Source organism: Dermacentor andersoni, chromosome 8 (assembly GCF_023375885.2).
Source record: "Dermacentor andersoni chromosome 8, qqDerAnde1_hic_scaffold, whole genome shotgun sequence".
In the NCBI taxonomy this organism is placed as follows: Eukaryota; Metazoa; Arthropoda; class Arachnida; order Ixodida; family Ixodidae; genus Dermacentor; species Dermacentor andersoni.
The window spans coordinates 44,835,033-44,847,871 of NC_092821.1; the positions used below are offsets into that span (position 1 = coordinate 44,835,033).

A 12,839-nucleotide genomic window follows, 5' to 3' on the forward strand; every position below is an offset into this window, starting at 1 on the left:
GAAGACGAGAACAAAGCTACAAATGTACTGGGCCGCTACGTCTACGGTTATTCCAGTAGTCATAAGGGAATGTGCATTTAGCGAAAAGCGTAAGAGCAGGAATGCAAGACTGCCTATGCTTTCTCACAATACACGTGTGCACCAGTATACACCAGCGGCGTACTACCACGCGTACCCATGCAAGCCTATTCTCTGCGCGGCATTGGTGTCCCAAAGTATACAGGGATTATGCACCTCTGTTCTGGAATGTTTGAAACAGTGCAGCCGGTGTAAAAATAATCAAATCAGGTGAAAATAGTTTATTACCTGAGGAAACCCACGCTGGGGTGATTTATTTGTAAACTGTTGAAACATGAAACGAAGGAAAGCGTTAGCACCCTAGCAAGCAGTTCAAGAGTATAGTTAATAGGCAATGCATGGGTAATGTTGTTAGGCGGCCAGTATTTCAAAAATCGGAGTATTTTTTGTTTGCTTGGTAGGAAAACGCTTTAAAACTTGAACAAATATCTCCATAAGGATGCCTTACGATGCTAGATGCTACCATTACTTACACATGTTGCCTGTAAGTATGCCCATAACAATGCAAGTAGGCTGGGTCTCTAAAAGAAGGTAGTCACCAGATATATTAAAAGTTTGTGCTCTTGTATCTGCAAATGAAAACTCATATTACTATAATTATCAGGTGGAAAGACACTTTAATACTGGGCATCATAAATACATAAATAGATAAGGTAATTATGCATATGCATAGTGCACATCTTGCAATGCAGTTGCTGCCACCGAATTTTTCGTTTGAACGCTTTAGCCATAATATCTTCGTTTTTTACGGTATGGTTACCACGTATTACGCCAAAAATACATGCACTTTAATGCTGGCACTAGACATGTCTGTCCAAACTCGCACAAGTTATATTTCGGCGACATAGTTTATAACACACTGACCACCTTCGCTATAAAGGTGGTCATTTAAGAATACACTATTTCTTCTTCTGACGAACGACTTCCCCGCACACATGTTTCACTGAGTATGGGCTCACTTCTAAAGGTTTACTAGAGGCTATATTGAAACCAGCCCCATTCGGAAAATGTACCAAGCATCCCCACGCACTGGCTTACATGCTAGAAATTTTCAAAAATGCTGTATTGGGCCTATTGTGCAATGCATGCGTGGCCTAATGTTTAGCGTACCTAAATTTTGTGCTGTACAGGCCGTGTTCGATAGCGGCTGTGGGGCATTTCGACTATGTATTTACAGGGTGTTTCAACGAACATTTTCAAAAATTTTTAATTGTTGCCTGTTGCAGATATCGCAATTCTAGTTCATGAGCTGTTCTACTCGAAGCGGCGGACAATACATGAACAAAGAATTGAGATGAGAAATCGGCTAATGAATCAACATTCACTAATTAAGTATATAACTAATTACATCATGGCCCATATTGCAATTTACAAATTCTAGCCGTGGAGTTCGCCAGGCGGATCCACTTGGAACGAATTTTCGAGGTGACATCAGTTTCTAGATATGAATTCCCGAAATTTGCGGAGAAATGCTTTGGCGTTCCAGTTAATTTGCTAAAAAAAAACGTCGTTTCATGCACTGAGGCACACAAGTAACTGGAACGCCCATTCATTTATCCGCAACCTTGGAGAATTTACATATCGAAACTGGTGTCGTCCTGAGAATTCGTTCTAAGTGTATCCTCCTTAAGAAGTCCACGGCTAGAATTAGTAAATTGCGAATATGGGTCATAAGATAATTAGCAAGAAGTTCATTAGGGAATTCTTGTTAATTAATCGACGTTGCATTTCAATCTTTTGTGCAAGTAGTGTCCGCCGCTTCGACTAGACCGGCCCATCAACTAGCATTGAAATATCTGCCACAGGCAACCTTGAAAAAATTTTGAAAGTGGGCGCTGAAACTCGCATATATATATATATATATATATGCGACACACACACACATATATATATATATATATATGTGTGTGTGTGTGTGTGTGTGTGTGTGTGTGTGTGTGTTGTGTGTCTGTGAGCGTTTCAGCACATATATACATAGATTTGTAGGTTCGGTTGAAAGGCGAAGCATCAATTGCGATAGCAAACTACTGGACAGCTGCACGAAGCGTGAATGCTACATTTATCGGCCTATAAATCTGTAAGCATAGAGACTAACTCAATTAATATGCATGGCGTCACGCACGCTCCTGCAAGCATGAACACATCTGACTCAAGGACCGCGCAAACCGGCGGTCAAAACACTGGTTCGAGGAAACGCGGTAGCAGCAGCGAGCGAAGGGAAAACTGTGATGTCTATCGCTTCAACGAAAAGTGAGCGTCAGGACATACAGCACGCACAAAGTTAAGAGCTGCCGATGAACCTAGGCTCTGCCCCCAACGCACATTGCTCTCAAGACACGACCGTGTGACCGCGCGGTCAAGATACGGCTGCGAGGCTCTCTCTCCCCTCCTGCGGTGTTCCGCATAGTTGGGTGCCACGCGCACGACTGGAGACGGCGCGCATCCTGTCCGCTATCTTTCTCTTTCGCGCGGGCGAGGTTGAACCGCGACTGTCGGCGCCCCTCGCAGGCCTTCACTCGCGCATACAGCGCAGAGCGCGCGGCGACGGTGTTGTCACCCTTTGGTTTAATACGGATTAATACGGAACTTCGCGGCGATGGAGACGGCGGCAGCGACGCCGAATCCAACCCCGACAATAGAAATGCACTTGGAGGGCTTCATAGAATTGTTATTGCACTAAAACAATGCTGTATTTCCTACATTCTGGCCTGGGTCGGGCTTTCTGGGAGTTCATGAAATGGTAAGTCGTGCTTAAGTACGTGCATTGCTCTAGGAATAAAACTTGGCAGGGAGCATTTAGTGCTACCCTGCATATCTGCAAAGTTCTGGAGAGTGCCACGTCACGTCGCTAAGAATCTCGTCCCCAAAGGTGACGCGGACTGCGATCTTTAGTGTACGCGCCAAAATTACTCTATGTGACACGAACTGCAGCCGGTGGAAATGAAAGTATGCGCATTCGCTAGCGCTCAATTTACGGGTTTCTTTCCGTGAGTACTGTACACGGCATAGCGGGCCGCCATATATCCTCATCCGCTCTTAAGGCACCTTGTAGCTGTAAGGTGCTTACACCCGTGATTAATAAGCAGTACACAGGTAAAACATGGTAAAACATTGCACCGAAGGATGGTTGTTACAACAGGTTCGTAGAGCAAATAAAGTAACAAAAGCAGGGTTTACGAAAAAAGATGACACGTGGTTTAAAAAATAGAATGTGGAAGAGGAGGGAACATAAGAAGGTGAGAAGAGAAGTATGACAGAGAACAAATTTTTGCTATAAGGTGCTTGGACACGTGAAAAATCATCAGTACACATGTCAAACCTGGTAAAAATGCACCACGGAATAGTTGTAACAAAACGTCCATAGAGCAACAGATGTAACAAAGGCGCGGTTAACAAAAGAGCTCAGCAAAACGGGTGTGCACAAAAATTTTAACAAAGATGCGACAACCATAATTCATGCACATCACTCGTCGTAATTTACACAATAAACTGGCACATCAGCACCGGAAAATTGTTAAGGGCCAAGCGTGCGCATATGTGTCTGGTGTGCGAACACCCCTTCTGGCGACGTGGCATAAACGATGCGGTGAAAAACGAGTCATTTATTCTGAATGCAACGAGTATGCGATTCTATATTTCGCGGACAAAACGGTTAACGTACCCGTGCTTTCGTTAATCCCAGAAGCCACGGCACCAATTTTACGGATTATAAATGATTCGCGAACTTCCATTTCCTGGCGCGATATGAAACCAGATTGAAGTATGGTAGTGGTTATCTATTTGAAAGAGTGGCCAGGGAAAATGACAAATTTGGCTAGCGAAGATTTGGAAGGCTCCCGGCATTGAATTTCGGATTATTAAAACACAATCTAAAGGCTGTTTCAGCTTGTCCAATGTACTGTAGCTTCCACGCTGATCATTCTAGCATAGACATAACATTGGTCATGTCACGGTTGAAGTTACCTTTTAACTTAAGGCTCCAATATAATGCGGTGCTCATAACACTCTGCGAAGTCGTCATGTTAGCGCAAACTTTGCACCACCAATTGTTGCAAAGATGACACCCTTTGTTAATAGGTCTTGTCTTAGAAGACGTAAGTACGTCGCATAAACTTATTTATCCTGGGTAAACTACGTGTGGCGGCTCCGGAAACAAGTCTCTAAGGCGTATACTCTGCATGAGTAAGTTACGATCTTTTTTTTTTAAGGATCACATTAACGTTTAGAACTGATGCGGAGTGTGTTAAAACTAATTTAGTACGGCTTCTCTGCTCAACCCGCTTATACAGTCTAAGAAGGGCGCTGAGGTCCCCTGCATCGGCTTACTTCATCGTGTCATCGCAGTTAGGAGCGGATGCTTCTCTGTTATCAGTGTATGGGGGAGTCTGTCATAGTTCTTAAAGAAATTGTAGTGTTCTGAACATAGCCTCTTGAAACGTAGTACTTGACTGTAGGGTATGCTAGTTTTGCAGCGTTCAGCATGGCTGCTTTGAAAATTAAGGTACTGGTGAACGTCAGTAGGTTTCTTATAAAGTGTAGTAGTTTGTTTTTGCACATGGGTACTGTGACATCCAGAAAACAGATAGATAAGTGCGAGTGTGATTGCGAAAACGAAATGAATGACTGAACCTTATTTGAGTCTGCAATAAAAGCCAGAAGTTCCCCCTCCCCATGGTGCCAGATAAGAAAGATGAAAGATGGCGTCACTGTGTCGTTTATACCAGACAAGCATGGCGCACCACCTTTACTTGGCGGCGTCCAAGTACGAACTCCCGCGGAAGCTATCCAGTTCCTTCGGCAAGCACGGGCACATGCCGCGCAGCGGGCATGATGATCGTTATCACCGCGGCTGATGAGAGCAACCCCAAATATATATGCATATTCCCACGACCTTGATACGACTGACAGCCACTTAGTGCAATTTGGTTTCACATGTTAGGCATGTTCGAGGGTTCCGAGAAGGAGACGACGACGAAGGTGCCAGGACAGCTTGATAAAAGATTTATTGCGTAGACCAAAGCCATTTGTGGCTTTGTCTGTGACAAACTGGTGGAGGTGCTTGGTACGCGTCTATGTACTCTGACCCCCAGGATCTGGAAGCGGACAACCTACGCAAAAGCCGACGGCTTCAAAGACTGCCTCCGGAATACGGCCTGCAAGATCTGCCGAGGATGTCCACCAGAACCGCAAGCCAGACACAGGAGACATACGGTAAGGGACAGCCCCCTGCGTCGCTGGTACTCCACACGCCACGCTGGCTGAGGCCGTTCCGTAGTGAGCCTTTTGAGGACGTGGAATACTGGCTCGATGACTTCGATCGTGTGGCTGACGTCAATTATTGGGATGAACAGAAAATGTTAAGGAACGTGTACTTCGCCCTAGACAACTCTGCCCGAACATGGTTCGATAACCACGAGCCATCCATCACCACCTGGTAAAAATTTCAACGGCAGATGCGCGATACGTACAGCAGCCCTGCAAGAGCCAGCAAAGTAAGCCCTTCAGAGTGGGGTTCAAAACCGAACGAGAGCGTAGCCATGTTCGTAGAGGACATGCCGCGGCTTTTCAAGCGTGCTGACCCTGGCATGACAGAACCGAAGAAGGTATGCCTGCAGAGGCGTGCAGTGAAGGATGAGCTGTTTGTTGGACTGATGCGAAGGCCTCCAGCTACAGTAGCTGAGTTCGTTAGTTAGGCGGCGAGAACAATGAAGCGCGCCCTTCAGCAACGCTCCTCAGTCTACGATCGCCAAATCAGCCTGGGATCAGCATCTTCTCTCTCGTTGCCCTGTGATACCGAGGCGCTTCGAGAGTTTGTGCGTAGTGTCGTGCGTGTGGCGCTAGATCGACTACAGGGAGTGCGATTTCAACCGACTTTAACATCCCTCACAGATATCATCCGCGATGAAGTCCGCCAGGTGGCACAGTCATTCGTGCAAACCAGACCTGAAGCCGCCCCCGTAGTGGCTTATGCGCAAGCAGTGAGGTTACCTGCGCAACCCGTGAACCACCGTAACCCGCATTCTTCTGAAAAACCACTGTGCTACTTCCAGGGCCAAGCTTCACCTACAAATATGTACGGGTCAACAAGCCCACGAATCAATACGCGAAAGTCAGACGTGTGGCGCACACCTGACTATTCACTCTGCTTCCACTGTAGCGAAGCGGGCCACTTCTACCGTGCCTGCTACTACATAGGACTCCAGGGCTATCACCCCGGTGCTCGTCGCCCACGTGAGGGAAAGCGCCCGAGAGAAATCCAGCAATATCTAGCCAGTCAACCTTCATCGTCGTATGCGCAGTTCCCACCGGTTGAACAGTCACTGCCAACGACCAGATCTCCGTCTCCGCCGAGGCGCCAGTCACGATCACCATCTCCTCGACGATCGACGTCACCTAGCCGCTACACTACGTTCTCCGCTTCCGTGGGCAACCGACCCATGAGCCCAAGTCGGGTAAAATAAGAACAGCGACCTCCGGGTGGGGCCGCTTTCGAACGCACTTCAAAATATCCCCTGCTGCGACACCCCGACGACGACGACGATAATGACGACAACGACGACTGAGTACCTTCGGCACCTTCCTTCGAAAACCGAAAACCTGTTTCAGCCGCTATACCCGTTTCTGTAGATAACCACCCGGTAACTGCTCTTGTCGATACTGGTGCCGATTATTCTCTCATGAGCGGACAACTGATTACTGCACTTCGCAAGGTGACGACACCGTGGCCAGGACCTAAGCTCCGTACAGCCGGCGGCTCTGTTCTCACGCCGATCTGAAAATGCACTGCGAGGGCACAAATTCACGACGCCACATTTCGCGGTTCATTTATTATACTGGCAGAGTGATCTAGGCAGGTCATACTCGGCATGGCCTTTCTTCGGGAGTATGGCGCAATCACAAACCTTCGCAAGTTGCTTTTCACTTTTTCCAGCGTACACGTAACTCATTCGGACGACTATCACCCACAGTCCACGGTGTTACGTGGTTCTGGTGACTGCGCTACTTTACCACCCCGGAGTACTGTGTTGATCACCGTAGAAACAGACGATGATCCTGCCCATCTCGGAATCGCTGAAGGCAATCTGACAGCCTTGTTGGCTCGACAGGTTTGCGTAGCTCGCGGCATCTTGCAGCTGTCCTCAAGGACTCCTCAGATTTTAGTGACCAATTTCAGTCGTGAATACCAGCACTTCGCCCCACGAACTGCCATCGCCTATTTGGAGCCAGTCAGCGACTCTACTGCTTGTTTAACTGTGCGACACAATGACGGAAATTCTAAGTTTGACGTACCAGCCAACAGCTATATGGATGAGAATTATAAATTTTCAGGGGAACAACAAGCTAGCATTCGAAGCCTTTGACAGTCTTTGGCGAACTGTTTCGCTTCAACATCGAAGGTCAACCAAACGCCTATTGCGAAACACAGAACTATTACAAATCCCAATGAAAGACCCGTGCGCCAACGTTCCTACCGTGTTTCTCGTAAAGAGCAAGACGCCATCCGAAATCAAGGCCAACAAATGCTTACCGACGACACCATACAGCCCTCTACCAGTCTGGTGGAGTCTGGGTCTGGTGGAGTGCAGTCTGGGTCTTGGGAATAAGAAAGACGGTACACTGTGTTTTTGCGTTGACTATCGCAAGCTTAACAGCGTTACGAAGGACGTTTATCCCCTTCCCTGCATCGACGACACTTTGGACCGCCTTCGACATGCTCGATACTTCTCATCGATGAACCTTCGCAGTGGCTACTGGCAAATAGAGGTTGATGACCATGACCGTGAGAAAACCGTATTTATTACACCTGACGGACTCTACGAATTCAAGGTCGTTCCTTTGCGACTGTGCTCTGCGCCTGCCACTTTTCAGCGCATGACGGACACGGTGCTATCACGTCTCAAGTGGCAGTCATGCCTTGTCTATTTAGATGACATCGTTGTGTTCTGAAAAACTTTGGAGCAGCACCTCGAGCACTTACAAGCTGTTCTCGATGCAATTCGTACTGCTGGCCTGTCTGTAAAACCTGAAAAGTGCCATTTCGGGTATGACGAGCTCAAATTTCTAGGCCATGACGTCAGCTACGAAGGCATTCGACCAGACCCCGACAAAACTTTTGCTGTGGCTTCGTTTCCAACACTTTCGAACAAACACGAACTCCGCCATTTTCTAGGGCTTGCGCATATTATCGACGCTTCGTGGCTAACTTTTCGCGGATAGCCGAACCTTTGCAACGGTTAACAAAGGATAATGTTCCGTTTGTCTGGAAGCAGGACCAACAAGAGGCCTTCTTTGAACTTGAGAAACATCTGCACACACCTCCAGTTCTAGGACACTTTGACGAGGACAGTGACACCGAGTTGCACACGGATGCCAGCAACGTTGGCCATGGTGTCGTCCTCGTATAGTGGCAAGATGGAGCCGAGCATGTCATTTCGTACGCAAGCCGCACTTTGCCTCCAGCTGAAAGGAAATATTCGACTACGGAGAAGGAATACTTGGCCGTTGTGTGGACAGTTGCTAAGTTCTGAGCATATTTGTACGGCCGATCGTTTCGAGTTGTGACAGATCCCTACTCATTATGGTGGCTCGCCAATCTGAAGGATCCCTCTGGCCGTCTTGCGCGCTGGAGTCTCCGCTTGCAAGAATACGATGTGACGATAGTGTTAAAGTCCAGACGTAAACACACCGACGCCGACTGCCTGTCACGTGCTCCACTTCAACCGTCGCCATTCGACGTTGATGAAGAGGATGCATTTCTTTCTAGTATCACAGTATCAGACATCAGCAAGCAACAGCGCGATGATTCAGAACTCCGGCCTCTCATCCACTACCTGGAGAACCGTCTACCAGAGCGGCCTCGTATGTTATCCTCGTTTTTTCTCCGCGATGGCGTTCTCTACAAATTGGCTTTTCACTCGACCGTAACCGCCTGCCTCCTTGTAGTGCCGTCTTCACTACGTGACGACATCCTGCGGGCCTCTCACGACGAGCCATTGTCGGGCCTCTTGGGATTCGCACGGACGTTTTCACGCATATGCCAAAAGTACTTCTGGCCTAACCTTCGCCGTGACGTAAAGCAATACGTGAAGACATGGCGCGACTGCCAGAGACGCAAGACACGACCCGTGCGTCCCGCTGGACTTTTCCATCCCGTGGAACCTCCGCGGATTCGTTTTCAGCAGGTTGGCATAGATTTACTTGGACCATTCCCTACGTGGACGGATGGTAAGCAGTGGCTTCTCGGTGAACTGTACCACTGATAACCATGATATGTTCTGTGAGGTGCGCTGTAAAGGCTGTGCCCCGGTCGGTTATAACCACTGTTGGAGCGCCGTGGCGGAGTACGACACCATGTGCAAAAAAGGTAGCAATATTATTAGCAGTGCCTCGTGGGAGAGCTCGTGTTTTAATGTAACGTGTGAGGTAGTCTGTGGCAACAGCAATCCAAGGGTTACCAGCCCTCGACGTGGAGAATGATCCAAACAGATGAATGGGCTCACAGAAAGGCTAAACAAAACGATCGCTGCTATGATTTCTATGTATATTAACGTCGACCACATAAACTGGGACGACGTTCTCCCATATCTTACGCTTGCATATAATACTGCCGTTCAAGAAACTACCGGCGTCACCCTTTTTCGCTCGGTGCATGGCTGGGAAGCTGTCACAACGGTGGATGCAACGCTTTTACCTACCCACTGTTCTAATGTTGTCACTGATGCTGCCGAAGTCGTTCGATGCGCCGAAGAGGCACGCCAGCTAACACGAATGCGTATCCGCTACCAACAACACAACGACGCCGACCGATACAATCTTCCTCACCGCGACGTCACTTATCAACCCGCTGACGAAGTATAGGTGTGGACACCGATCCGCCAGCGTGGTCGGTCGGAAAAACTTTTTGCGTCGCTACATTGGACTTTATAGAAACGTTCAACGACTCGGCGACGTCACATACGAAGTGATTCGTGAAGGAGAAGGCACCACTCACCGTCCCCGATGCCCACGTCTGTCCGATGTCGTTCACGTCTCTAGGTTGAAGTTATACCACTTCCGCTGAACGCAAAGCTCTGCCCCTCTGTCACCATCTACGTATTCCTTAAGAGTATCACCGTGGCATTCTCCAGTGCATCAATGTTCCGCATCGAGACGATGGTTCTAGGGAGGGGGGTAATGCCACGAACTTGACACGACTGAGAGCTACTCGGTGCAATTCAGTGCCACATGCTAGGCATGTTGGGTGGCTCCGAGAAGAAGACAACGAAGAAGGTGCCAGAACAGCTTGATAAAAGATCTATTCCGTCGACCGAATTCTTTCGTGGCTTTGTCTGTGACAATATTGTAATCGGGAATTTACACAGGTCCCCAACAGTAAGCTACACAACTGCAACAGCTATTGCTTCTCCGGCCACCTTGTCCTTCTAATTATCTATTGCCCCATTTCTCTTTAGGTTCAGCTTTCTCTATTGAAAACGTGGAAAGCTAAACTTTGCTAATGTGAACATGAAGGCAGCAAACCCTGTCATTTAGCACGTGATGTTTGTAGGTGACATGATCCAGTTGCTCTATGACCGAAAAGGAAAGAACTTCGCGCACTGACCACGTGACGGGTCTGACTATGTAAGATCTTAGCAAAAAAAAAGAGGACGAAATAACGAGTACTAAATTCTTGCTTTGATGGCTGCTTTTGGCTTTGAGGCGCACATTACCATGATCACCTAAATTTGGTATTAAGATAACTGCGATGTTCTTCGCCGCCAGGTTATACGTCTCTGTAAATCATCCTTCCTGGTTAGGAGGCGCCGTGATGCTGTTGGCTAAGCACAGAATAACCTTCTTTTTTGTTGAATAATATAAATGTATCACAAACAATCGTGAAGTATTGACCGTTCAGTGCAATGATGCTGTGCTTTGCCTGTTGTATCGGCCTCCAGCAGGAAGTGTCCCGCATTTTTTTCTTTCTTGTACAACTACCTGAGCTTCTACAATAATAATGGCTATAGGTTGTTTCACTCAGTAGACCTTAATATAGACCTCCTGAATGGTTTTACGCATCAGAAGAAACAAGCAGAACCGTAGAAGTCAATACTTTTCAAATCTAATAAAACACCCACGCACATTTCAAACGCATCTTCAACACTTATACACCCGTTTATTACTAACATTGACGATTTATGTCCACTGTCAGAGATAGTAGGCACCGAGATGAGTGTCCCCCTTGCTATATTTTTACTGAGCTCAACAACTGTAAACCAGACGCAAAACTTGAATTTACAGTTATAATTAGAGATTGGAACATGAGAAGTTTGGTTTCTTTTAGCAATAAGATATCAGTGGCTCACTGGTTAAACGTTTATCCTATCAATGATCCTCAGCTTGCCTACAATAGTTCTTTAGAGATATTTAGGGGTGTTTATGGTCAATGCTTCCCACTCAAGACGCTGAAGCGCTCCCATATGGGCAAGAAACCATGGATAACGAAGAAATGTCTGAAAGCAACACGCCTGCGAAATAAATATACAAAATTTTCATAAGCAGAAAGTGTGACGTTGCCCTGAGAAACTTCAAATCTGAACAAAACAAAGTCACCAGCCTTTTTCGACATGAGAAATGGTGCTATTTACAGAATTTATTGAATTTCGAGGTAATAAAATAAAGCGATCTAGCTTGGAAGCGAATAAATGAGTTCCTAAGCCGCAAGGTGAATGACAGTAATAATCTGAAAAGCTTGTGTTGATGGTAGGATAATTTCAAGCGAGGATCTCGCAAATTCTTTCAGTGAATGTTCTTTGTCTATAAGAAGTAAGATGAATGACCCAAATAGTTTACAGCAGATTGGCGATAGGCAGAAAGAAAGCCCCGTTCTCGCCCCTACAACCACCTATGATATAGCATTTTTGAATGTATAAATAACAGTGGTTGCCTTTACGCTGATATATTACAAATGACACCTATCAAATACGTTTTACACATAGTCTTCCCTGTTTTGCAAGACATTTTTAACTCTCATTTTCACCAATGGCGTATTTCCTAAAAAAATTGGAGATTGCGAAAGTAATTGCATTGTATAAGGATGAAGACAGGTATGTTTTCTCCAACTACAGACCTATATGATTATTCCCAGTCTTCTCTAAAGGCCTGGAAAAATTATTCCTGTCCGAATGGTTTCTTTTCTTACTAGATACAGAATGATAACACCGTGTCAGTACGGCTTTATGAAACGTCTTCCGACCGAATATGCTCTCTTAGCGCAAAATTAAATATTAGAACCATTTGAGCAAGAAATGTGTGCCTTAGGCGTTCTTATTGATTATTCCAAGGCTTTTGACCGGATATATCACCTAACTTTTCTACAAAAAATGAATCATTATGGATTATGCGGCATATATCTAAATTTAATCAAATTCAACCTTCAGTACCACAAGCAGAAAGTAATAATTAACAACCATGCCTCAAATTTAGGATGTAAAATGGCAGGAGTGCCACAAAAGAGCATCCTTGGGCCATTGTTATTTTGAACATAGATTAATGATATATTTAATATTTACATGTCTGCTAAGCTCATAATCTATGTTGACGATACGTCCATACTAATCACTGCCCCAGAACCAAACGATGCTGTTATGAAAGTAAATATCGCACTAATGAAGCTGTCAACTTAGTCCTCTACAAATTCCCTTATCTTGAATGCAACTGAAGCAAAAGCTGTCCTTTCCCGAACAAAAGCCTGCAAAATATATTTGCAATGACAATTGCAACTT

The 12,839-nt window shown here is 46.2% G+C and overlaps 1 long non-coding RNA gene across 1 annotated transcript in view; it reads right to left on the minus strand.

Annotated features, from left to right (window-relative positions):
* Positions 1 to 553: 553 nt before the first annotated feature.
* LOC126526395 (uncharacterized) overlaps positions 554 to 12,839 on the minus strand; it is a 44,808-nt gene continuing 32,522 nt past the window's right edge. The window contains exon 4 of the long non-coding RNA XR_008611389.1: positions 554 to 647. This is a non-coding gene — a long non-coding RNA (uncharacterized lncRNA). The remainder of the gene's footprint in view (positions 648 to 12,839) is intronic.